The sequence below is a fragment of the Hyperolius riggenbachi genome, chromosome 3, assembly GCF_040937935.1.
Source record: "Hyperolius riggenbachi isolate aHypRig1 chromosome 3, aHypRig1.pri, whole genome shotgun sequence".
NCBI classification, from domain to species: domain Eukaryota; kingdom Metazoa; phylum Chordata; class Amphibia; order Anura; family Hyperoliidae; genus Hyperolius; species Hyperolius riggenbachi.
This window is the reverse complement of record NC_090648.1, coordinates 77,317,589-77,334,952: the sequence shown is the minus strand read 5'-3', so window position 1 is coordinate 77,334,952 and position 17,364 is coordinate 77,317,589. Positions and strand designations below refer to the sequence as shown.

The window sequence follows — 17,364 nt, the reverse complement described above, 5'->3', positions numbered from 1 at the left end:
GATGGGGCGAAGAGAAAACAGCCAGTATTACAGAGGGAGGACCTTTTTCTGGCCAACAGCCGTTCTTCCCCTGCACTAATAGGCCCCCAAGGAGAAGGCTTTTGTTGGGCTCCGGTACGCTCACCTGGGAAGCTTGATTCTGATGAGCGCACCTTAGCCAAAAGGCAGGACGTTCCCATACCGGGAGTCGAACCCGGGCCGCCTGGGTGAAAACCAGGAATCCTGACCGCTTGACCATATGGGAGGCGTTCGGTAAGAGCTGAATGCATCTGGGGGAAAAAGGAGCTCGAGAGCCAGAGGGGGGGCATCAGCTCTGTCTAGACAGCAAACCATGAGCCAACTTACCTGGCGCGTGTGCGGCACAGTGGCAAAAGCACTGCCTCGTTAGCGCAGTAGGTAGCGTGTCAGTCTCATAATCTGAAGGTCGTGAGTTCAATCCTCACACGGGGCACTGTCCTCATGCTTGGACAGCCTTTTGGTTAGGGCAAGTCCACCCTATAAGCGTACAAGCCTATCGCGGAGACTTTTGATCACTTTCCCACCCACTGAGATACCACTGAGAGTAGAGTCTGGACATCAGCGCTATCAGCAGCAGAGTTGCAAAAGGGGCTTGGAGCAACTGAAAATCTGACTTTGGACATTGCCTTTCTTGTCACCCGCCGAGAACTTTTGTAGATGGGGCGAAGAGAAAACAGCCAGTATTACAGAGGGAGGACCTTTTTCTGGCCAACAGCCGTTCTTCCCCTGCACTAATAGGCCCCCAAGGAGAAGGCTTTTGTTGGGCTCCGGTACGCTCACCTGGGAAGCTTGATTCTGATGAGCGCACCTTAGCCAAAAGGCAGGACGTTCCCATACCGGGAGTCGAACCCGGGCCGCCTGGGTGAAAACCAGGAATCCTGACCGCTTGACCATATGGGAGGCGTTCGGTAAGAGCTGAATGCATCTGGGGGAAAAAGGAGCTCGAGAGCCAGAGGGGGGGCATCAGCTCTGTCTAGACAGCAAACCATGAGCCAACTTACCTGGCGCGTGTGCGGCACAGTGGCAAAAGCACTGCCTCGTTAGCGCAGTAGGTAGCGTGTCAGTCTCATAATCTGAAGGTCGTGAGTTCAATCCTCACACGGGGCACTGTCCTCATGCTTGGACAGCCTTTTGGTTAGGGCAAGTCCACCCTATAAGCGTACAAGCCTATCGCGGAGACTTTTGATCACTTTCCCACCCACTGAGATACCACTGAGAGTAGAGTCTGGACATCAGCGCTATCAGCAGCAGAGTTGCAAAAGGGGCTTGGAGCAACTGAAAATCTGACTTTGGACATTGCCTTTCTTGTCACCCGCCGAGAACTTTTGTAGATGGGGCGAAGAGAAAACAGCCAGTATTACAGAGAGAGGACCTTTTTCTGGCCAACAGCCGTTCTTCCCCTGCACTAATAGGCCCCCAAGGAGAAGGCTTTTGTTGGGCTCCGGTACGCTCACCTGGGAAGCTTGATTCTGATTAGGGATGGTCGGAAATGCCAATTTCCGATTCCGCGGTAAATCCGCATTCCGCCATTGCCAAATACCGATTCCGCTTTCCGCTACCAATTTCCGCATTCCAATGCGGAATTTCCGCCGGAAATCGCGGAAATTCCGCCCGACTTTAACATCAATTTTCTCAAAAACTATAAGGTCTTTTTGAAAACTTTTTTTTGCATCCTGTTCAGGAGATTCTGCTTAATAAACCCTGAAAATTTGGTGTTTCTAGGACTTACGGGGGCTTTGCTATTAACCGCTAAAGTCGGCGTATTTTTACTGTAATGTAAATGCAGAAAATAGGCAGATGCGGATTTTCTGCATTTTACATTACAGTAAAAATCCACCGACTTTAGCGGTTAATAGCAAAGCCCCCGTAAGTCCTAGAAACACCAAATTTTCAGGGTTTATTAAGCAGAATCTCCTGAACAAGATGCAAAAAAAAAGTTTTCAAAAAGACTTCATAGTTTTTGAGAAAATCAATGGTAAAGTCGGGCGGAATTTCCGTGATTTCCGGCGGAAATCCGCCTAACGCACTTGCATTAACGATTTCCGCATTCCGATGCGGAAATGCAATTTCCGATCGGAATTTCGGAAATTGCATTTCCGTGGAATCCGAATGAGCATCCCTAATTCTGATGAGCGCACCTTAGCCAAAAGGCAGGACGTTCCCATACAGGGAGTCGAACCCGGGCCGCCTGGGTGAAAACCAGGAATCCTGACCGCTAGACCATATGGGAGGCGTTCGGTAAGAGCTGAATGCATCTGGGGGAAAAAGGAGCTCGAGAGCCAGAGGCGGGCATCAGCTCTGTCTAGACAGCAAACCATGAGCCAACTTACCTGGCGCGTGTGCGGCACAGTGGCAAAAGCACTGCCTCGTTAGCGCAGTAGGTAGCGCGTCAGTCTCATAATCTGAAGGTCGTGAGTTCAATCCTCACACGGGGCACTGTCCTCATGCTTGGACAGCCTTTTGGTTAGGGCAAGTCCACCCTATACGCGTACAAGCCTATCGCGGAGACTTTTGATCACTTTCCCACCCACTGAGATACCACTGAGAGTAGAGTCTGGACATCAGCGCTATCAGCAGCAGAGTTGCAAAAGGGGCTTGGAGCAACTGAAAATCTGACTTTGGACATTGCCTTTCTTGTCACCCGCCGAGAACTTTTGTAGATGGGGCGAAGAGAAAACAGCCAGTATTACAGAGGGAGGACCTTTTTCTGGCCAACAGCCGTTCTTCCCCTGCACTAATAGGCCCCCAAGGAGAAGGCTTTTGTTGGGCTCCGGTACGCTCACCTGGGAAGCTTGATTCTGATGAGCGCACCTTAGCCAAAAGGCAGGACGTTCCCGTACCGGGAGTCGAACCCGGGCCGCCTGGGTGAAAACCAGGAATCCTGACCGCTAGACCATATGGGAGACATTCGGTAAGAGCTGAATGCATCTGGGGGAAAAAGGAGCTCGAGAGCCAGAGGGGGGCATCAGCTCTGTCTAGACAGCAAACCATGAGCCAACTTACCTGGCGCGTGTGCGGCACAGTGGCAAAAGCACTGCCTCGTTAGCGCAGTAAGTAGCGCGTCAGTCTCATAATCTGAAGGTCGTGAGTTCAATCCTCACACGGGGCACTGTCCTCATGCTTGGACAGCCTTTTGGTTAGGGCAAGTCCACCCTATAAGCGTACAAGCCTATCGCGGAGACTTTTGATCACTTTCCCACCCACTGAGATACCACTGAGAGTAGAGTCTGGACATCAGCGCTATCAGCAGCAGAGTTGCAAAAGGGGCTTGGAGCAACTGAAAATCTGACTTTGGACATTGCCTTTCTTGTCACCCGCCGAGAACTTTTGTAGATGGGGCGAAGAGAAAACAGCCAGTATTACAGAGGGAGGACCTTTTTCTGGCCAACAGCCGTTCTTCCCCTGCACTAATAGGCCCCCAAGGAGAAGGCTTTTGTTGGGCTCCGGTACGCTCACCTGGGAAGCTTGATTCTGATGAGCGCACCTTAGCCAAAAGGCAGGACGTTCCCATACTGGGAGTCGAACCCGGGCCGCCTGGGTGAAAACCAGGAATCCTGACCGCTTGACCATATGGGAGGCGTTCGGTAAGAGCTGAATGCATCTGGGGGAAAAAGGAGCTCGAGAGCCAGAGGGGGGCATCAGCTCTGTCTAGACAGCAAACCATGAGCCAACTTACCTGGCGCGTGTGCGGCACAGTGGCAAAAGCACTGCCTCGTTAGCGCAGTAGGTAGCGCGTCAGTCTCATAATCTGAAGGTTGTGAGTTCAATCCTCACACGGGGCACTGTCCTCATGCTTGGACAGCCTTTTGGTTAGGGCAAGTCCACCCTATAAGCGTACAAGCCTATCGCGGAGACTTTTGATCACTTTCCCACCCACTGAGATACCACTGAGAGTAGAGTCTGGACATCAGCGCTATCAGCAGCAGAGTTGCAAAAGGGGCTTGGAGCAACTGAAAATCTGACTTTGGACATTGCCTTTCTTGTCACCCGCCGAGAACTTTTGTAGATGGGGCGAAGAGAAAACAGCCAGTATTACAGAGGGAGGACCTTTTTCTGGCCAACAGCCGTTCTTCCCCTGCACTAATAGGCCCCCAAGGAGAAGGCTTTTGTTGGGCTCCGGTACGCTCACCTGGGAAGCTTGATTCTGATGAGCGCACCTTAGCCAAAAGGCAGGACGTTCCCATACCGGGAGTCGAACCCGGGCCGCCTGGGTGAAAACCAGGAATCCTGACCGCTTGACCATATGGGAGGCGTTCGGTAAGAGCTGAATGCATCTGGGGGAAAAAGGAGCTCGAGAGCCAGAGGGGGGCATCAGCTCTGTCTAGACAGCAAACCATGAGCCAACTTACCTGGCGCGTGTGCGGCACAGTGGCAAAAGCACTGCCTCGTTAGCGCAGTAGGTAGCGTGTCAGTCTCATAATCTGAAGGTCGTGAGTTCAATCCTCACACGGGGCACTGTCCTCATGCTTGGACAGCCTTTTGGTTAGGGCAAGTCCACCCTATAAGCGTACAAGCCTATCGCGGAGACTTTTGATCACTTTCCCACCCACTGAGATACCACTGAGAGTAGAGTCTGGATATCAGCGCTATCAGCAGCAGAGTTGCAAAAGGGGCTTGGAGCAACTGAAAATCTGACTTTGGACATTGCCTTTCTTGTCACCCGCCGAGAACTTTTGTAGATGGGGCGAAGAGAAAACAGCCAGTATTACAGAGAGAGGACCTTTTTCTGGCCAACAGCCGTTCTTCCCCTGCACTAATAGGCCCCCAAGGAGAAGGCTTTTGTTGGGCTCCGGTACGCTCACCTGGGAAGCTTGATTCTGATGAGCGCACCTTAGCCAAAAGGCAGGACATTCCCATACCGGGAGTCGAACCCGGGCTGCCTGGGTGAAAACCAGGAATCCTGACCGCTAGACCATATGGGAGGCGTTCGGTAAGAGCTGAATGCATCTGGGGGAAAAAGGAGCTCGAGAGCCAGAGGGGGGCATCAGCTCTGTCTAGACAGCAAACCATGAGCCAACTTACCTGGCGCATGTGCGGCACAGTGGCAAAAGCACTGCCTCGTTAGCGCAGTAGGTAGCGCGTCAGTCTCATAATCTGAAGGTCGTGAGTTCAATCCTCACACGGGGCACTGTCCTCATGCTTGGACAGCCTTTTGGTTAGGGCAAGTCCACCCTATAAGCGTACAAGCCTATCGCGGAGACTTTTGATCACTTTCCCACCCACTGAGATACCACTGAGAGTAGAGTCTGGACATCAGCGCTATCAGCAGCAGAGTTGCAAAAGGGGCTTGGAGCAACTGAAAATATGACTTTGGACATTGCCTTTCTTGTCACCCGCCGAGAACTTTTGTAGATGGGGCGAAGAGAAAACAGCCAGTATTACAGAGGGAGGACCTTTTTCTGGCCAACAGCCGTTCTTCCCCTGCACTAATAGGCCCCCAAGGAGAAGGCTTTTGTTGGGCTCCGGTACGCTCACCTGGGAAGCTTGATTCTGATGAGCGCACCTTAGCCAAAAGGCAGGACGTTCCCGTAACGGGAGTCGAACCCGGGCCGCCTGGGTGAAAACCAGGAATCCTGACCGCTAGACCATATGGGAGGCGTTCGGTAAGAGCTGAATGCATCTGGGGGAAAAAGGAGCTCGAGAGCCAGAGGGGGGCATCAGCTCTGTCTAGACAGCAAACCATGAGCCAACTTACCTGGCGCGTGTGCGGCACAGTGGCAAAAGCACTGCCTCGTTAGCGCAGTAGGTAGCGCGTCAGTCTCATAATCTGAAGGTCGTGAGTTCAATCCTCACACGGGGCACTGTCCTCATGCTTGGACAACCTTTTGGTTAGGGCAAGTCCACCCTATAAGCGTACAAGCCTATCGCAGAGACTTTTGATCACTTTCCCACCCACTGAGATACCACTGAGAGTAGAGTCTGGACATCAGCGCTATCAGCAGCAGAGTTGCAAAAGGGGCTTGGAGCAACTGAAAATCTGACTTTGGACATTGCCTTTCTTGTCACCCGCCGAGAACTTTTGTAGATGGGGTGAAGAGAAAACAGCCGTTCTTCCCCTGCACTAATAGGCCCCCAAGGAGAAGGCTTTTGTTGGGCTCCGGTACGCTCACCTGGGAAGCTTGATTCTGATGAGCGCACCTTAGCCAAAAGGCAGGACGTTCCCATACCGGGAGTCGACCCCGGGCCGCCTGGGTGAAAACCAGGAATCCTGACCGCTAGACCATATGGGAGGCGTTCGGTAAGAGCTGAATGCATCTGGGGGAAAAAGGAGCTCGAGAGCCAGAGGGGGGGCATCAGCTCTGTCTAGACAGCAAACCATGAGCCAACTTACCTGGCGCGTGTGCGGCACAGTGGCAAAAGCACTGCCTCGTTAGCGCAGTAGGTAGCGCGTCAGTCTCATAATCTGAAGGTCGTGAGTTCAATCCTCACACGGGGCACTGTCCTCATGCTTGGACAGCCTTTTGGTTAGGGCAAGTCCACCCTATAAGCGTACAAGCCTATCGCGGAGACTTTTGATCACTTTCCCACCCACTGAGATACCACTGAGAGTAGAGTCTGGACATCAGCGCTATCAGCAGCAGAGTTGCAAAAGGGGCTTGGAGCAACTGAAAATCTGACTTTGGACATTGCCTTTCTTGTCACCCGCCGAGAACTTTTGTAGATGGGGCGAAGAGAAAACAGACAGTATTACAGAGGGAGGACCTTTTTCTGGCCAACAGCCGTTCTTCCCCTGCACTAATAGGCCCCCAAGGAGAAGGCTTTTGTTGGGCTCCGGTACGCTCACCTGGGAAGCTTGATTCTGATGAGCGCACCTTAGCCAAAAGGCAGGACGTTCCCATACCGGGAGTCGAACCCGGGCCGCCTGGGTGAAAACCAGGAATCCTGACCGCTAGACCATATGGGAGGCGTTCGGTAAGAGCTGAATGCATCTGGGGGAAAAAGGAGCTCGAGAGCCAGAGGGGGGCATCAGCTCTGTCTAGACAGCAAACCATGAGCCAACTTACCTGGCACGTGTGCGGCACAGTGGCAAAAGCACTGCCTCGTTAGCGCAGTAGGTAGCGCGTCAGTCTCATAATCTGAAGGTCGTGAGTTCAATCCTCACACGGGGCACTGTCCTCATGCTTGGACAGCCTTTTGGTTAGAGCAAGTCCACCCTATAAGCGTACAAGCCTATCGCGGAGACTTTTGATCACTTTCCCACCCACTGAGATACCACTGAGAGTAGAGTCTGGACATCAGCGCTATCAGCAGCAGAGTTGCAAAAGGGGCTTGGAGCAACTGAAAATCTGACTTTGGACATTGCCTTTCTTGTCACCCGCCGAGAACTTTTGTAGATGGGGCAAAGAGAAAACAGCCAGTATTACAGAGGGAGGACCTTTTTCTGGCCAACAGCCGTTCTTCCCCTGCACTAATAGGCCCCCAAGGAGAAGGCTTTTGTTGGGCTCCGGTACGCTCACCTGGGAAGCTTGATTCTGATGAGCGCACCTTAGCCAAAAGGCAGGACGTTCCCGTACCGGGAGTCGAACCCGGGCCGCCTGGGTGAAAACCAGGAATCCTGACCGCTAGACCATATGGGAGGCGTTCGGTAAGAGCTGAATGCATCTGGGGGAAAAAGGAGCTCGAGAGCCAGAGGGGGGCATCAGCTCTGTCTAGACAGCAAACCATGAGCCAACTTACCTGGCGCGTGTGCGGCACAGTGGCAAAAGCACTGCCTCGTTAGCGCAGTAGGTAGCGCGTCAGTCTCATAATCTGAAGGTCGTGAGTTCAATCCTCACACGGGGCACTGTCCTCATGCTTGGACAGCCTTTTGGTTAGGGCAAGTCCACCCTATAAGCGTACAAGCCTATCGCGGAGACTTTTGATCACTTTCCCACCCACTGAGATACCACTGAGAGTAGAGTCTGGACATCAGCGCTATCAGCAGCAGAGTTGCAAAAGGGGCTTGGAGCAACTGAAAATCTGACTTTGGACATTGCCTTTCTTGTCACCCGCCGAGAACTTTTGTAGATGGGGCGAAGAGAAAACAGCCAGTATTACAGAGGGAGGACCTTTTTCTGGCCAACAGCCGTTCTTCCCCTGCACTAATAGGCCCCCAAGGAGAAGGCTTTTGTTGGGCTCCGGTACGCTCACCTGGGAAGCTTGATTCTGATGAGCGCACCTTAGCCAAAAGGCAGGACGTTCCCATACCGGGAGTCGAACCCGGGCCGCCTGGGTGAAAACCAGGAATCCTGACCGCTTGACCATATGGGAGGCGTTCGGTAAGAGCTGAATGCATCTGGGGGAAAAAGGAGCTCGAGAGCCAGAGGGGGGCATCAGCTCTGTCTAGACAGCAAACCATGAGCCAACTTACCTGGCGCGTGTGCGGCACAGTGGCAAAAGCACTGCCTCGTTAGCGCAGTAGGTAGCGTGTCAGTCTCATAATCTGAAGGTCGTGAGTTCAATCCTCACACGGGGCACTGTCCTCATGCTTGGACAGCCTTTTGGTTAGGGCAAGTCCACCCTATAAGTGTACAAGCCTATCGCGGAGACTTTTGATCACTTTCCCACCCACTGAGATACCACTGAGAGTAGAGTCTGGATATCAGCGCTATCAGCAGCAGAGTTGCAAAAGGGGCTTGGAGCAACTGAAAATCTGACTTTGGACATTGCCTTTCTTGTCACCCGCCGAGAACTTTTGTAGATGGGGCGAAGAGAAAACAGCCAGTATTACAGAGAGAGGACCTTTTTCTGGCCAACAGCCGTTCTTCCCCTGCACTAATAGGCCCCCAAGGAGAAGGCTTTTGTTGGGCTCCGGTACGCTCACCTGGGAAGCTTGATTCTGATGAGCGCACCTTAGCCAAAAGGCAGGACATTCCCATACCGGGAGTCGAACCCGGGCCGCCTGGGTGAAAACCAGGAATCCTGACCGCTAGACCATATGGGAGGCGTTCGGTAAGAGCTGAATGCATCTGGGGGAAAAAGGAGCTCGAGAGCCAGAGGGGGGCATCAGCTCTGTCTAGACAGCAAACCATGAGCCAACTTACCTGGCGCATGTGCGGCACAGTGGCAAAAGCACTGCCTCGTTAGCGCAGTAGGTAGCGCGTCAGTCTCATAATCTGAAGGTCGTGAGTTCAATCCTCACACGGGGCACTGTCCTCATGCTTGGACAGCCTTTTGGTTAGGGCAAGTCCACCCTATAAGCGTACAAGCCTATCGCGGAGACTTTTGTTCACTTTCCCACCCACTGAGATACCACTGAGAGTAGAGTCTGGACATCAGCGCTATCAGCAGCAGAGTTGCAAAAGGGGCTTGGAGCAACTGAAAATCTGACTTTGGACATTGCCTTTCTTGTCACCCGCCGAGAACTTTTGTAGATGGGGCGAAGAGAAAACAGCCAGTATTACAGAGGGAGGACCTTTTTCTGGCCAACAGCCGTTCTTCCCCTGCACTAATAGGCCCCCAAGGAGAAGGCTTTTGTTGGGCTCCGGTACGCTCACCTGGGAAGCTTGATTCTGATGAGCGCACCTTAGTCAAAAGGCAGGACGTTCCCGTACCGGGAGTCAAACCCGGGCCGCCTGGGTGAAAACCAGGAATCCTGACCGCTAGACCATATGGGAGGCGTTCGGTAAGAGCTGAATGCATCTGGGGGAAAAAGGAGCTCGAGAGCCAGAGGGGGGCATCAGCTCTGTCTAGACAGCAAACCATGAGCCAACTTACCTGGCGCGTGTGCGGCACAGTGGTAAAAGCACTGCCTCGTTAGCGCAGTAGGTAGCGTGTCAGTCTCATAATCTGAAGGTCGTGAGTTCAATCCTCACACGGGGCACTGTCCTCATGCTTGGACAGCCTTTTGGTTAGGGCAAGTCCACCCTATAAGCGTACAAGCCTATCGCGGAGACTTTTGATCACTTTCCCACCCACTGAGATACCACTGAGAGTAGAGTCTGGACATCAGCGCTATCAGCAGCAGAGTTGCAAAAGGGGCTTGGAGCAACTGAAAATCTGACTTTGGACATTGCCTTTCTTGTCACCCGCCGAGAACTTTTGTAGATGGGGTGAAGAGAAAACAGCCAGTATTACAGAGGGAGGACCTTTTTCTGGCCAACAGCCGTTCTTCCCCTGCACTAATAGGCCCCCAAGGAGAAGGCTTTTGTTGGGCTCCGGTACGCTCACCTGGGAAGCTTGATTCTGATGAGCGCACCTTAGCCAAAAGGCAGGACGTTCCCGTACCGGGAGTCGAACCCGGGCCGCCTGGGTGAAAACCAGGAATCCTGACCGCTAGACCATATGGGAGGCGTTCGGTAAGAGCTGAATGCATCTGGGGGAAAAAGGAGCTCGAGAGCCAGAGGGGGGCATCAGCTCTGTCTAGACAGCAAACCATGAGCCAACTTACCTGGCGCGTGTGCGGCACAGTGGCAAAAGCACTGCCTCGTTAGCGCAGTAGGTAGCGCGTCAGTCTCATAATCTGAAGGTCGTGAGTTCAATCCTCACACGGGGCACTGTCCTCATGCTTGGACAGCCTTTTGGTTAGGGCAAGTCCACCCTATAAGCGTACAAGCCTATCGCGGAGACTTTTGATCACTTTCCCACCCACTGAGATACCACTGAGAGTAGAGTCTGGACATCAGCGCTATCAGCAGCAGAGTTGCAAAAGGGGCTTGGAGCAACTGAAAATCTGACTTTGGACATTGCCTTTCTTGTCACCCGCCGAGAACTTTTGTAGATGGGGCGAAGAGAAAACAGACAGTATTACAGAGGGAGGACCTTTTTCTGGCCAACAGCCGTTCTTCCCCTGCACTAATAGGCCCCCAAGGAGAAGGCTTTTGTTGGGCTCCGGTACGCTCACCTGGGAAGCTTGATTCTGATGAGCGCACCTTAGCCAAAAGGCAGGACGTTTCCATACCGGGAGTCGAACCCGGGCCGCCTGGGTGAAAACCAGGAATCCTGACCGCTAGACCATATGGGAGGCGTTCGGTAAGAGCTGAATGCATCTGGGGGAAAAAGGAGCTCGAGAGCCAGAGGGGGGCATCAGCTCTGTCTAGACAGCAAACCATGAGCCAACTTACCTGGCACGTGTGCGGCACAGTGGCAAAAGCACTGCCTCGTTAGCGCAGTAGGTAGCGCGTCAGTCTCATAATCTGAAGGTCGTGAGTTCAATCCTCACACGGGGCACTGTCCTCATGCTTGGACAGCCTTTTGGTTAGGGCAAGTCCACCCTATAAGCGTACAAGCCTATCGCGGAGACTTTTGATCACTTTCCCACCCACTGAGATACCACTGAGAGTAGAGTCTGGACATCAGCGCTATCAGCAGCAGAGTTGCAAAAGGGGCTTGGAGCAACTGAAAATCTGACTTTGGACATTGCCTTTCTTGTCACCCGCCGAGAACTTTTGTAGATGGGGCGAAGAGAAAACAGACAGTATTACAGAGGGAGGACCTTTTTCTGGCCAACAGCCGTTCTTCCCCTGCACTAATAGGCCCCCAAGGAGAAGGCTTTTGTTGGGCTTCGGTACGCTCACCTGGGAAGCTTGATTCTGATGAGCGCACCTTAGCCAAAAGGCAGGACGTTCCCATACCGGGAGTCGAACCCAGGCCGCCTGGGTGAAAACCAGGAATCCTGACCGCTAGACCATATGGGAGGCGTTCGGTAAGAGCTGAATGCATCTGGGGGAAAAAGGAGCTCGAGAGCCAGAGGGGGGCATCAGCTCTGTCTAGACAGCAAACCATGAGCCAACTTACCTGGCGCGTGTGCGGCACAGTGGCAAAAGCACTGCCTCGTTAGCGCAGTAGGTAGCGTGTCAGTCTCATAATCTGAAGGTCGTGAGTTCAATCCTCACACGGGGCACTGTCCTCATGCTTGGACAGCCTTTTGGTTAGGGCAAGTCCACCCTATAAGCGTACAAGCCTATCGCGGAGACTTTTGATCACTTTCCCACCCACTGAGATACCACTGAGAGTAGAGTCTGGACATCAGCGCTATCAGCAGCAGAGTTGCAAAAGGGGCTTGGAGCAACTGAAAATCTGACTTTGGACATTGCCTTTCTTGTCACCCGCCGAGAACTTTTGTAGATGGGGCGAAGAGAAAACAGCCAGTATTACAGAGGGAGGACCTTTTTCTGGCCAACAGCCGTTCTTCCCCTGCACTAATAGGCCCCCAAGGAGAAGGCTTTTGTTGGGCTCCGGTACGCTCACCTGGGAAGCTTGATTCTGATGAGCGCACCTTAGCCAAAAGGCAGGACGTTCCCATACCGGGAGTCGAACCCGGGCCGCCTGGGTGAAAACCAGGAATCCTGACCGCTAGACCATATGGGAGGCATTCGGTAAGAGCTGAATGCATCTGGGGGAAAAAGGAGCTCGAGAGCCAGAGGGGGGCATCAGCTCTGTCTAGACAGCAAACCATGAGCCAACTTACCTGGCACGTGTGCGGCACAGTGGCAAAAGCACTGCCTCGTTAGCGCAGTAGGTAGCGCATCAGTCTCATAATCTGAAGGTCGTGAGGTCAATCCTCACACGGGGCACTGTCCTCATGCTTGGACAGCCTTTTGGTTAGGGCAAGTCCACCCTATAAGCGTACAAGCCTATCGCGGAGACTTTTGATCACTTTCCCACCCACTGAGATACCACTGAGAGTAGAGTCTGGACATCAGCGCTATCAGCAGCAGAGTTGCAAAAGGGGCTTGGAGCAACTGAAAATCTGACTTTGGACATTGCCTTTCTTGTCACCCGCCGAGAACTTTTGTAGATGGGGCGAAGAGAAAACAGCCAGTATTACAGAGGGAGGACCTTTTTCTGGCCAACAGCCGTTCTTCCCCTGCACTAATAGGCCCCCAAGGAGAAGGCTTTTGTTGGGCTCCGGTACGCTCACCTGGGAAGCTTGATTCTGATGAGCGCACCTTAGCCAAAAGGCAGGACGTTCCCATACCGGGAGTCGAACCCAGGCCGCCTGGGTGAAAACCAGGAATCCTGACCGCTTGACCATATGGGAGGCGTTCGGTAAGAGCTGAATGCATCTGGGGGAAAAAGGAGCTCGAGAGCCAGAGGGGGGCATCAGCTCTGTCTAGACAGCAAACCATGAGCCAACTTACCTGGCGCGTGTGCGGCACAGTGGCAAAAGCACTGCCTCGTTAGCGCAGTAGGTAGCGCGTCAGTCTCATAATCTGAAGGTCGTGAGTTCAATCCTCACACGGGGCACTGTCCTCATGCTTGGACAGCCTTTTGGTTAGGGCAAGTCCACCCTATAAGCGTACAAGCCTATCGCGGAGACTTTTGATCACTTTCCCACCCACTGAGATACCACTGAGAGTAGAGTCTGGACATCAGCGCTATCAGCAGAAGAGTTGCAAAAGGGGCTTGGAGCAACTGAAAATCTGACTTTGGACATTGCCTTTCTTGTCACCCGCCGAGAACTTTTGTAGATGGGGCGAAGAGAAAACAGCCAGTATTACAGAGGGAGGACCTTTTTCTGGCCAACAGCCGTTCTTCCCCTGCACTAATAGGCCCCCAAGGAGAAGGCTTTTGTTGGGCTCCGGTACGCTCACCTGGGAAGCTTGATTCTGATGAGCGCACCTTAGCCAAAAGGCAGGACGTTCCCGTACCGGGAGTCGAACCCGGGCCGCCTGGGTGAAAACCAGGAATCCTGACCGCTAGACCATATGGGAGGCGTTCGGTAAGAGCTGAATGCATCTGGGGGAAAAAGGAGCTCGAGAGCCAGAGGGGGGCATCAGCTCTGTCTAGACAGCAAACCATGAGCCAACTTACCTGGCGCGTGTGCGACACAGTGGCAAAAGCACTGCCTCGTTAGCGCAGTAGGTAGCGCGTCAGTCTCATAATCTGAAGGTCGTGAGTTCAATCCTCACACGGGGCACTGTCCTCATGCTTGGACAGCCTTTTGGTTAGGGCAAGTCCACCCTATAAGCGTACAAGCCTATCGCGGAGACTTTTGATCACTTTCCCACCCACTGAGATACCACTGAGAGTAGAGTCTGGACATCAGCGCTATCAGCAGCAGAGTTGCAAAAGGGGCTTGGAGCAACTGAAAATCTGACTTTGGACATTGCCTTTCTTGTCACCCGCCGAGAACTTTTGTAGATGGGGCGAAGAGAAAACAGCCAGTATTACAGAGGGAGGACCTTTTTCTGGCCAACAGCCGTTCTTCCCCTGCACTAATAGGCCCCCAAGGAGAAGGCTTTTGTTGGGCTCCGGTACGCTCACCTGGGAAGCTTGATTCTGATGAGCGCACCTTAGCCAAAAGGCAGGACGTTCCCGTACCGGGAGTCGAACCCGGGCCGCCTGGGTGAAAACCAGGAATCCTGACCGCTTGACCATATGGGAGGCGTTCGGTAAGAGCTGAATGCATCTGGGGGAAAAAGGAGCTCGAGAGCCAGAGGGGGGCATCAGCTCTGTCTAGACAGCAAACCATGAGCCAACTTACCTGGCGCGTGTGCGGCACAGTGGCAAAAGCACTGCCTCGTTAGCGCAGTAGGTAGCGTGTCAGTCTCATAATCTGAAGGTCGTGAGTTCAATCCTCACACGGGGCACTGTCCTCATGCTTGGACAGCCTTTTGGTTAGGGCAAGTCCACCCTATAAGCGTACAAGCCTATCGCGGAGACTTTTGATCACTTTCCCACCCACTGAGATACCACTGAGAGTAGAGTCTGGATATCAGCGCTATCAGCAGCAGAGTTGCAAAAGGGGCTTGGAGCAACTGAAAATCTGACTTTGGACATTGCCTTTCTTGTCACCCGCCGAGAACTTTTGTAGATGGGGCGAAGAGAAAACAGCCAGTATTACAGAGAGAGGACCTTTTTCTGGCCAACAGCCGTTCTTCCCCTGCACTAATAGGCCCCCAAGGAGAAGGCTTTTGTTGGGCTCCGGTACGCTCACCTGGGAAGCTTGATTCTGATGAGCGCACCTTAGCCAAAAGGCAGGACGTTCCCGTACCGGGAGTCGAACCCGGGCCGCCTGGGTGAAAACCACGAATCCTGACCGCTAGACCATATGGGAGGCGTTCGGTAAGAGCTGAATGCATCTGGGGGAAAAAGGAGCTCGAGAGCCAGAGGGGGGCATCAGCTCTGTCTAGACAGCAAACCATGAGCCAACTTACCTGGCGCGTGTGCGGCACAGTGGCAAAAGCACTGCCTCGTTAGCGCAGTAGGTAGCGCGTCAGTCTCATAATCTGAAGGTCGTGAGTTCAATCCTCACACGGGGCACTGTCCTCATGCTTGGACAGCCTTTTGGTTAGGGCAAGTCCACCCTATAAGCGTACAAGCCTATCGCGGAGACTTTTGATCACTTTCCCACCCACTGAGATACCACTGAGAGTAGAGTCTGGACATCAGCGCTATCAGCAGCAGAGTTGCAAAAGGGGCTTGGAGCAACTGAAAATCTGACTTTGGACATTGCCTTTCTTGTCACCCGCCGAGAACTTTTGTAGATGGGGCGAAGAGAAAACAGACAGTATTACAGAGGGAGGACCTTTTTCTGGCCAACAGCCGTTCTTCCCCTGCACTAATAGGCCCCCAAGGAGAAGGCTTTTGTTGGGCTCCGGTACGCTCACCTGGGAAGCTTGATTCTGATGAGCGCACCTTAGCCAAAAGGCAGGACGTTCCCATACCGGGAGTCGAACCCAGGCCGCCTGGGTGAAAACCAGGAATCCTGACCGCTAGACCATATGGGAGGCGTTCGGTAAGAGCTGAATGCATCTGGGGGAAAAAGGAGCTCGAGAGCCAGAGGGGGGCATCAGCTCTGTCTAGACAGCAAACCATGAGCCAACTTACCTGGCGCGTGTGCGGCACAGTGGCAAAAGCACTGCCTCGTTAGCGCAGTAGGTAGCGCGTCAGTCTCATAATCTGAAGGTCGTGAGTTCAATCCTCACACGGGGCACTGTCCTCATGCTTGGACAGCCTTTTGGTTAGGGCAAGTCCACCCTATAAGCGTACAAGCCTATCGCGGAGACTTTTGATCACTTTCCCACCCACTGAGATACCACTGAGAGTAGAGTCTGGACATCAGCGCTATCAGCAGCAGAGTTGCAAAAGGGGCTTGGAGCAACTGAAAATCTGACTTTGGACATTGCCTTTCTTGTCACCCGCCGAGAACTTTTGTAGATGGGGCGAAGAGAAAACAGCCAGTATTACAGAGGGAGGACCTTTTTCTGGCCAACAGCCGTTCTTCCCCTGCACTAATAGGCCCCCAAGGAGAAGGCTTTTGTTGGGCTCCGGTACGCTCACCTGGGAAGCTTGATTCTGATGAGCGCACCTTAGCCAAAAGGCAGGACGTTCCCGTACCGGGAGTCGAACCCGGGCCGCCTGGGTGAAAACCAGGAATCCTGACCGCTTGACCATATGGGAGGCGTTCGGTAAGAGCTGAATGCATCTGGGGGAAAAAGGAGCTCGAGAGCCAGAGGGGGGCATCAGCTCTGTCTAGACAGCAAACCATGAGCCAACTTACCTGGCGCGTGTGCGGCACAGTGGCAAAAGCACTGCCTCGTTAGCGCAGTAGGTAGCGTGTCAGTCTCATAATCTGAAGGTCGTGAGTTCAATCCTCACACGGGGCACTGTCCTCATGCTTGGACAGCCTTTTGGTTAGGGCAAGTCCACCCTATAAGCGTACAAGCCTATCGCGGAGACTTTTGATCACTTTCCCACCCACTGAGATACCACTGAGAGTAGAGTCTGGATATCAGCGCTATCAGCAGCAGAGTTGCAAAAGGGGCTTGGAGCAACTGAAAATCTGACTTTGGACATTGCCTTTCTTGTCACCCGCCGAGAACTTTTGTAGATGGGGCGAAGAGAAAACAGCCAGTATTACAGAGAGAGGACCTTTTTCTGGCCAACAGCCGTTCTTCCCCTGCACTAATAGGCCCCCAAGGAGAAGGCTTTTGTTGGGCTCCGGTACGCTCACCTGGGAAGCTTGATTCTGATGAGCGCACCTTAGCCAAAAGGCAGGACGTTCCCGTACCGGGAGTCGAACCCGGGCCGCCTGGGTGAAAACCAGGAATCCTGACCGCTAGACCATATGGGAGGCGTTCGGTAAGAGCTGAATGCATCTGGGGGAAAAAGGAGCTCGAGAGCCAGAGGGGCGAATCAGCTCTGTCTAGACAGCAAACCATGAGCCAACTTACCTGGCGCGTGTGCGGCACAGTGGCAAAAGCACTGCCTCGTTAGCGCAGTAGGTAGCGCGTCAGTCTCATAATCTGAAGGTCGTGAGTTCAATCCTCACACGGGGCACTGTCCTCATGCTTGGACAGCCTTTTGGTTAGGGCAAGTCCACCCTATAAGCGTACAAGCCTATCGCGGAGACTTTTGATCACTTTCCCACCCACTGAGATACCACTGAGAGTAGAGTCTGGACATCAGCGCTATCAGCAG

At 53.3% G+C, this 17,364-nt stretch overlaps 49 non-coding genes across 49 annotated transcripts; 25 read left to right on the top strand and 24 right to left on the bottom strand.

Annotated features, from left to right (window-relative positions):
* Positions 1-172: 172 nt before the first annotated feature.
* Positions 173-244, bottom strand: TRNAE-UUC (transfer RNA glutamic acid (anticodon UUC)). Its single transcript has one exon. It is a non-coding gene; the product is annotated as a tRNA-Glu (tRNA).
* Positions 245-378: 134 nt separating this feature from the next.
* TRNAM-CAU (transfer RNA methionine (anticodon CAU)) lies at positions 379-451 on the top strand. The gene has a single exon. It is a non-coding gene; the product is annotated as a tRNA-Met (tRNA).
* A 395-nt stretch (positions 452-846) lies between these two features.
* Positions 847-918, bottom strand: TRNAE-UUC (transfer RNA glutamic acid (anticodon UUC)). Its single transcript has one exon. It is a non-coding gene; the product is annotated as a tRNA-Glu (tRNA).
* A 134-nt stretch (positions 919-1,052) lies between these two features.
* Positions 1,053-1,125, top strand: TRNAM-CAU (transfer RNA methionine (anticodon CAU)). Its single transcript has one exon. It is a non-coding gene; the product is annotated as a tRNA-Met (tRNA).
* A 1,051-nt stretch (positions 1,126-2,176) lies between these two features.
* Positions 2,177-2,248, bottom strand: TRNAE-UUC (transfer RNA glutamic acid (anticodon UUC)). Its single transcript has one exon. It is a non-coding gene; the product is annotated as a tRNA-Glu (tRNA).
* A 133-nt stretch (positions 2,249-2,381) lies between these two features.
* Positions 2,382-2,454, top strand: TRNAM-CAU (transfer RNA methionine (anticodon CAU)). The gene has a single exon. It is a non-coding gene; the product is annotated as a tRNA-Met (tRNA).
* A 395-nt stretch (positions 2,455-2,849) lies between these two features.
* Positions 2,850-2,921, bottom strand: TRNAE-UUC (transfer RNA glutamic acid (anticodon UUC)). The gene has a single exon. It is a non-coding gene; the product is annotated as a tRNA-Glu (tRNA).
* Positions 2,922-3,054: 133 nt separating this feature from the next.
* TRNAM-CAU (transfer RNA methionine (anticodon CAU)) lies at positions 3,055-3,127 on the top strand. The gene has a single exon. It is a non-coding gene; the product is annotated as a tRNA-Met (tRNA).
* Positions 3,128-3,727: 600 nt separating this feature from the next.
* TRNAM-CAU (transfer RNA methionine (anticodon CAU)) lies at positions 3,728-3,800 on the top strand. The gene has a single exon. It is a non-coding gene; the product is annotated as a tRNA-Met (tRNA).
* Positions 3,801-4,195: 395 nt separating this feature from the next.
* Positions 4,196-4,267, bottom strand: TRNAE-UUC (transfer RNA glutamic acid (anticodon UUC)). The gene has a single exon. It is a non-coding gene; the product is annotated as a tRNA-Glu (tRNA).
* A 133-nt stretch (positions 4,268-4,400) lies between these two features.
* Positions 4,401-4,473, top strand: TRNAM-CAU (transfer RNA methionine (anticodon CAU)). Its single transcript has one exon. It is a non-coding gene; the product is annotated as a tRNA-Met (tRNA).
* Positions 4,474-4,868: 395 nt separating this feature from the next.
* On the bottom strand, positions 4,869-4,940 carry TRNAE-UUC (transfer RNA glutamic acid (anticodon UUC)). Its single transcript has one exon. It is a non-coding gene; the product is annotated as a tRNA-Glu (tRNA).
* Positions 4,941-5,073: 133 nt separating this feature from the next.
* Positions 5,074-5,146, top strand: TRNAM-CAU (transfer RNA methionine (anticodon CAU)). Its single transcript has one exon. It is a non-coding gene; the product is annotated as a tRNA-Met (tRNA).
* A 395-nt stretch (positions 5,147-5,541) lies between these two features.
* TRNAE-UUC (transfer RNA glutamic acid (anticodon UUC)) lies at positions 5,542-5,613 on the bottom strand. The gene has a single exon. It is a non-coding gene; the product is annotated as a tRNA-Glu (tRNA).
* Positions 5,614-5,746: 133 nt separating this feature from the next.
* Positions 5,747-5,819, top strand: TRNAM-CAU (transfer RNA methionine (anticodon CAU)). The gene has a single exon. It is a non-coding gene; the product is annotated as a tRNA-Met (tRNA).
* Positions 5,820-6,176: 357 nt separating this feature from the next.
* TRNAE-UUC (transfer RNA glutamic acid (anticodon UUC)) lies at positions 6,177-6,248 on the bottom strand. The gene has a single exon. It is a non-coding gene; the product is annotated as a tRNA-Glu (tRNA).
* A 134-nt stretch (positions 6,249-6,382) lies between these two features.
* TRNAM-CAU (transfer RNA methionine (anticodon CAU)) lies at positions 6,383-6,455 on the top strand. Its single transcript has one exon. It is a non-coding gene; the product is annotated as a tRNA-Met (tRNA).
* Positions 6,456-6,850: 395 nt separating this feature from the next.
* Positions 6,851-6,922, bottom strand: TRNAE-UUC (transfer RNA glutamic acid (anticodon UUC)). Its single transcript has one exon. It is a non-coding gene; the product is annotated as a tRNA-Glu (tRNA).
* Positions 6,923-7,055: 133 nt separating this feature from the next.
* TRNAM-CAU (transfer RNA methionine (anticodon CAU)) lies at positions 7,056-7,128 on the top strand. The gene has a single exon. It is a non-coding gene; the product is annotated as a tRNA-Met (tRNA).
* Positions 7,129-7,523: 395 nt separating this feature from the next.
* TRNAE-UUC (transfer RNA glutamic acid (anticodon UUC)) lies at positions 7,524-7,595 on the bottom strand. The gene has a single exon. It is a non-coding gene; the product is annotated as a tRNA-Glu (tRNA).
* A 133-nt stretch (positions 7,596-7,728) lies between these two features.
* On the top strand, positions 7,729-7,801 carry TRNAM-CAU (transfer RNA methionine (anticodon CAU)). Its single transcript has one exon. It is a non-coding gene; the product is annotated as a tRNA-Met (tRNA).
* Positions 7,802-8,196: 395 nt separating this feature from the next.
* Positions 8,197-8,268, bottom strand: TRNAE-UUC (transfer RNA glutamic acid (anticodon UUC)). Its single transcript has one exon. It is a non-coding gene; the product is annotated as a tRNA-Glu (tRNA).
* A 133-nt stretch (positions 8,269-8,401) lies between these two features.
* TRNAM-CAU (transfer RNA methionine (anticodon CAU)) lies at positions 8,402-8,474 on the top strand. Its single transcript has one exon. It is a non-coding gene; the product is annotated as a tRNA-Met (tRNA).
* Positions 8,475-8,869: 395 nt separating this feature from the next.
* On the bottom strand, positions 8,870-8,941 carry TRNAE-UUC (transfer RNA glutamic acid (anticodon UUC)). Its single transcript has one exon. It is a non-coding gene; the product is annotated as a tRNA-Glu (tRNA).
* Positions 8,942-9,074: 133 nt separating this feature from the next.
* TRNAM-CAU (transfer RNA methionine (anticodon CAU)) lies at positions 9,075-9,147 on the top strand. Its single transcript has one exon. It is a non-coding gene; the product is annotated as a tRNA-Met (tRNA).
* Positions 9,148-9,542: 395 nt separating this feature from the next.
* Positions 9,543-9,614, bottom strand: TRNAE-UUC (transfer RNA glutamic acid (anticodon UUC)). The gene has a single exon. It is a non-coding gene; the product is annotated as a tRNA-Glu (tRNA).
* A 133-nt stretch (positions 9,615-9,747) lies between these two features.
* Positions 9,748-9,820, top strand: TRNAM-CAU (transfer RNA methionine (anticodon CAU)). Its single transcript has one exon. It is a non-coding gene; the product is annotated as a tRNA-Met (tRNA).
* A 395-nt stretch (positions 9,821-10,215) lies between these two features.
* Positions 10,216-10,287, bottom strand: TRNAE-UUC (transfer RNA glutamic acid (anticodon UUC)). The gene has a single exon. It is a non-coding gene; the product is annotated as a tRNA-Glu (tRNA).
* A 133-nt stretch (positions 10,288-10,420) lies between these two features.
* TRNAM-CAU (transfer RNA methionine (anticodon CAU)) lies at positions 10,421-10,493 on the top strand. The gene has a single exon. It is a non-coding gene; the product is annotated as a tRNA-Met (tRNA).
* Positions 10,494-10,888: 395 nt separating this feature from the next.
* Positions 10,889-10,960, bottom strand: TRNAE-UUC (transfer RNA glutamic acid (anticodon UUC)). Its single transcript has one exon. It is a non-coding gene; the product is annotated as a tRNA-Glu (tRNA).
* Positions 10,961-11,093: 133 nt separating this feature from the next.
* TRNAM-CAU (transfer RNA methionine (anticodon CAU)) lies at positions 11,094-11,166 on the top strand. Its single transcript has one exon. It is a non-coding gene; the product is annotated as a tRNA-Met (tRNA).
* Positions 11,167-11,561: 395 nt separating this feature from the next.
* On the bottom strand, positions 11,562-11,633 carry TRNAE-UUC (transfer RNA glutamic acid (anticodon UUC)). The gene has a single exon. It is a non-coding gene; the product is annotated as a tRNA-Glu (tRNA).
* Positions 11,634-11,766: 133 nt separating this feature from the next.
* On the top strand, positions 11,767-11,839 carry TRNAM-CAU (transfer RNA methionine (anticodon CAU)). The gene has a single exon. It is a non-coding gene; the product is annotated as a tRNA-Met (tRNA).
* Positions 11,840-12,234: 395 nt separating this feature from the next.
* Positions 12,235-12,306, bottom strand: TRNAE-UUC (transfer RNA glutamic acid (anticodon UUC)). The gene has a single exon. It is a non-coding gene; the product is annotated as a tRNA-Glu (tRNA).
* Positions 12,307-12,439: 133 nt separating this feature from the next.
* TRNAM-CAU (transfer RNA methionine (anticodon CAU)) lies at positions 12,440-12,512 on the top strand. The gene has a single exon. It is a non-coding gene; the product is annotated as a tRNA-Met (tRNA).
* Positions 12,513-12,907: 395 nt separating this feature from the next.
* Positions 12,908-12,979, bottom strand: TRNAE-UUC (transfer RNA glutamic acid (anticodon UUC)). Its single transcript has one exon. It is a non-coding gene; the product is annotated as a tRNA-Glu (tRNA).
* A 133-nt stretch (positions 12,980-13,112) lies between these two features.
* TRNAM-CAU (transfer RNA methionine (anticodon CAU)) lies at positions 13,113-13,185 on the top strand. Its single transcript has one exon. It is a non-coding gene; the product is annotated as a tRNA-Met (tRNA).
* Positions 13,186-13,580: 395 nt separating this feature from the next.
* Positions 13,581-13,652, bottom strand: TRNAE-UUC (transfer RNA glutamic acid (anticodon UUC)). The gene has a single exon. It is a non-coding gene; the product is annotated as a tRNA-Glu (tRNA).
* A 133-nt stretch (positions 13,653-13,785) lies between these two features.
* On the top strand, positions 13,786-13,858 carry TRNAM-CAU (transfer RNA methionine (anticodon CAU)). Its single transcript has one exon. It is a non-coding gene; the product is annotated as a tRNA-Met (tRNA).
* Positions 13,859-14,253: 395 nt separating this feature from the next.
* On the bottom strand, positions 14,254-14,325 carry TRNAE-UUC (transfer RNA glutamic acid (anticodon UUC)). Its single transcript has one exon. It is a non-coding gene; the product is annotated as a tRNA-Glu (tRNA).
* A 133-nt stretch (positions 14,326-14,458) lies between these two features.
* Positions 14,459-14,531, top strand: TRNAM-CAU (transfer RNA methionine (anticodon CAU)). Its single transcript has one exon. It is a non-coding gene; the product is annotated as a tRNA-Met (tRNA).
* Positions 14,532-14,926: 395 nt separating this feature from the next.
* On the bottom strand, positions 14,927-14,998 carry TRNAE-UUC (transfer RNA glutamic acid (anticodon UUC)). The gene has a single exon. It is a non-coding gene; the product is annotated as a tRNA-Glu (tRNA).
* A 133-nt stretch (positions 14,999-15,131) lies between these two features.
* Positions 15,132-15,204, top strand: TRNAM-CAU (transfer RNA methionine (anticodon CAU)). Its single transcript has one exon. It is a non-coding gene; the product is annotated as a tRNA-Met (tRNA).
* A 395-nt stretch (positions 15,205-15,599) lies between these two features.
* On the bottom strand, positions 15,600-15,671 carry TRNAE-UUC (transfer RNA glutamic acid (anticodon UUC)). Its single transcript has one exon. It is a non-coding gene; the product is annotated as a tRNA-Glu (tRNA).
* A 133-nt stretch (positions 15,672-15,804) lies between these two features.
* On the top strand, positions 15,805-15,877 carry TRNAM-CAU (transfer RNA methionine (anticodon CAU)). Its single transcript has one exon. It is a non-coding gene; the product is annotated as a tRNA-Met (tRNA).
* A 395-nt stretch (positions 15,878-16,272) lies between these two features.
* On the bottom strand, positions 16,273-16,344 carry TRNAE-UUC (transfer RNA glutamic acid (anticodon UUC)). Its single transcript has one exon. It is a non-coding gene; the product is annotated as a tRNA-Glu (tRNA).
* Positions 16,345-16,477: 133 nt separating this feature from the next.
* TRNAM-CAU (transfer RNA methionine (anticodon CAU)) lies at positions 16,478-16,550 on the top strand. The gene has a single exon. It is a non-coding gene; the product is annotated as a tRNA-Met (tRNA).
* Positions 16,551-16,945: 395 nt separating this feature from the next.
* On the bottom strand, positions 16,946-17,017 carry TRNAE-UUC (transfer RNA glutamic acid (anticodon UUC)). Its single transcript has one exon. It is a non-coding gene; the product is annotated as a tRNA-Glu (tRNA).
* Positions 17,018-17,150: 133 nt separating this feature from the next.
* Positions 17,151-17,223, top strand: TRNAM-CAU (transfer RNA methionine (anticodon CAU)). The gene has a single exon. It is a non-coding gene; the product is annotated as a tRNA-Met (tRNA).
* The last annotated feature ends 141 nt before the right edge of the window (positions 17,224-17,364 follow it).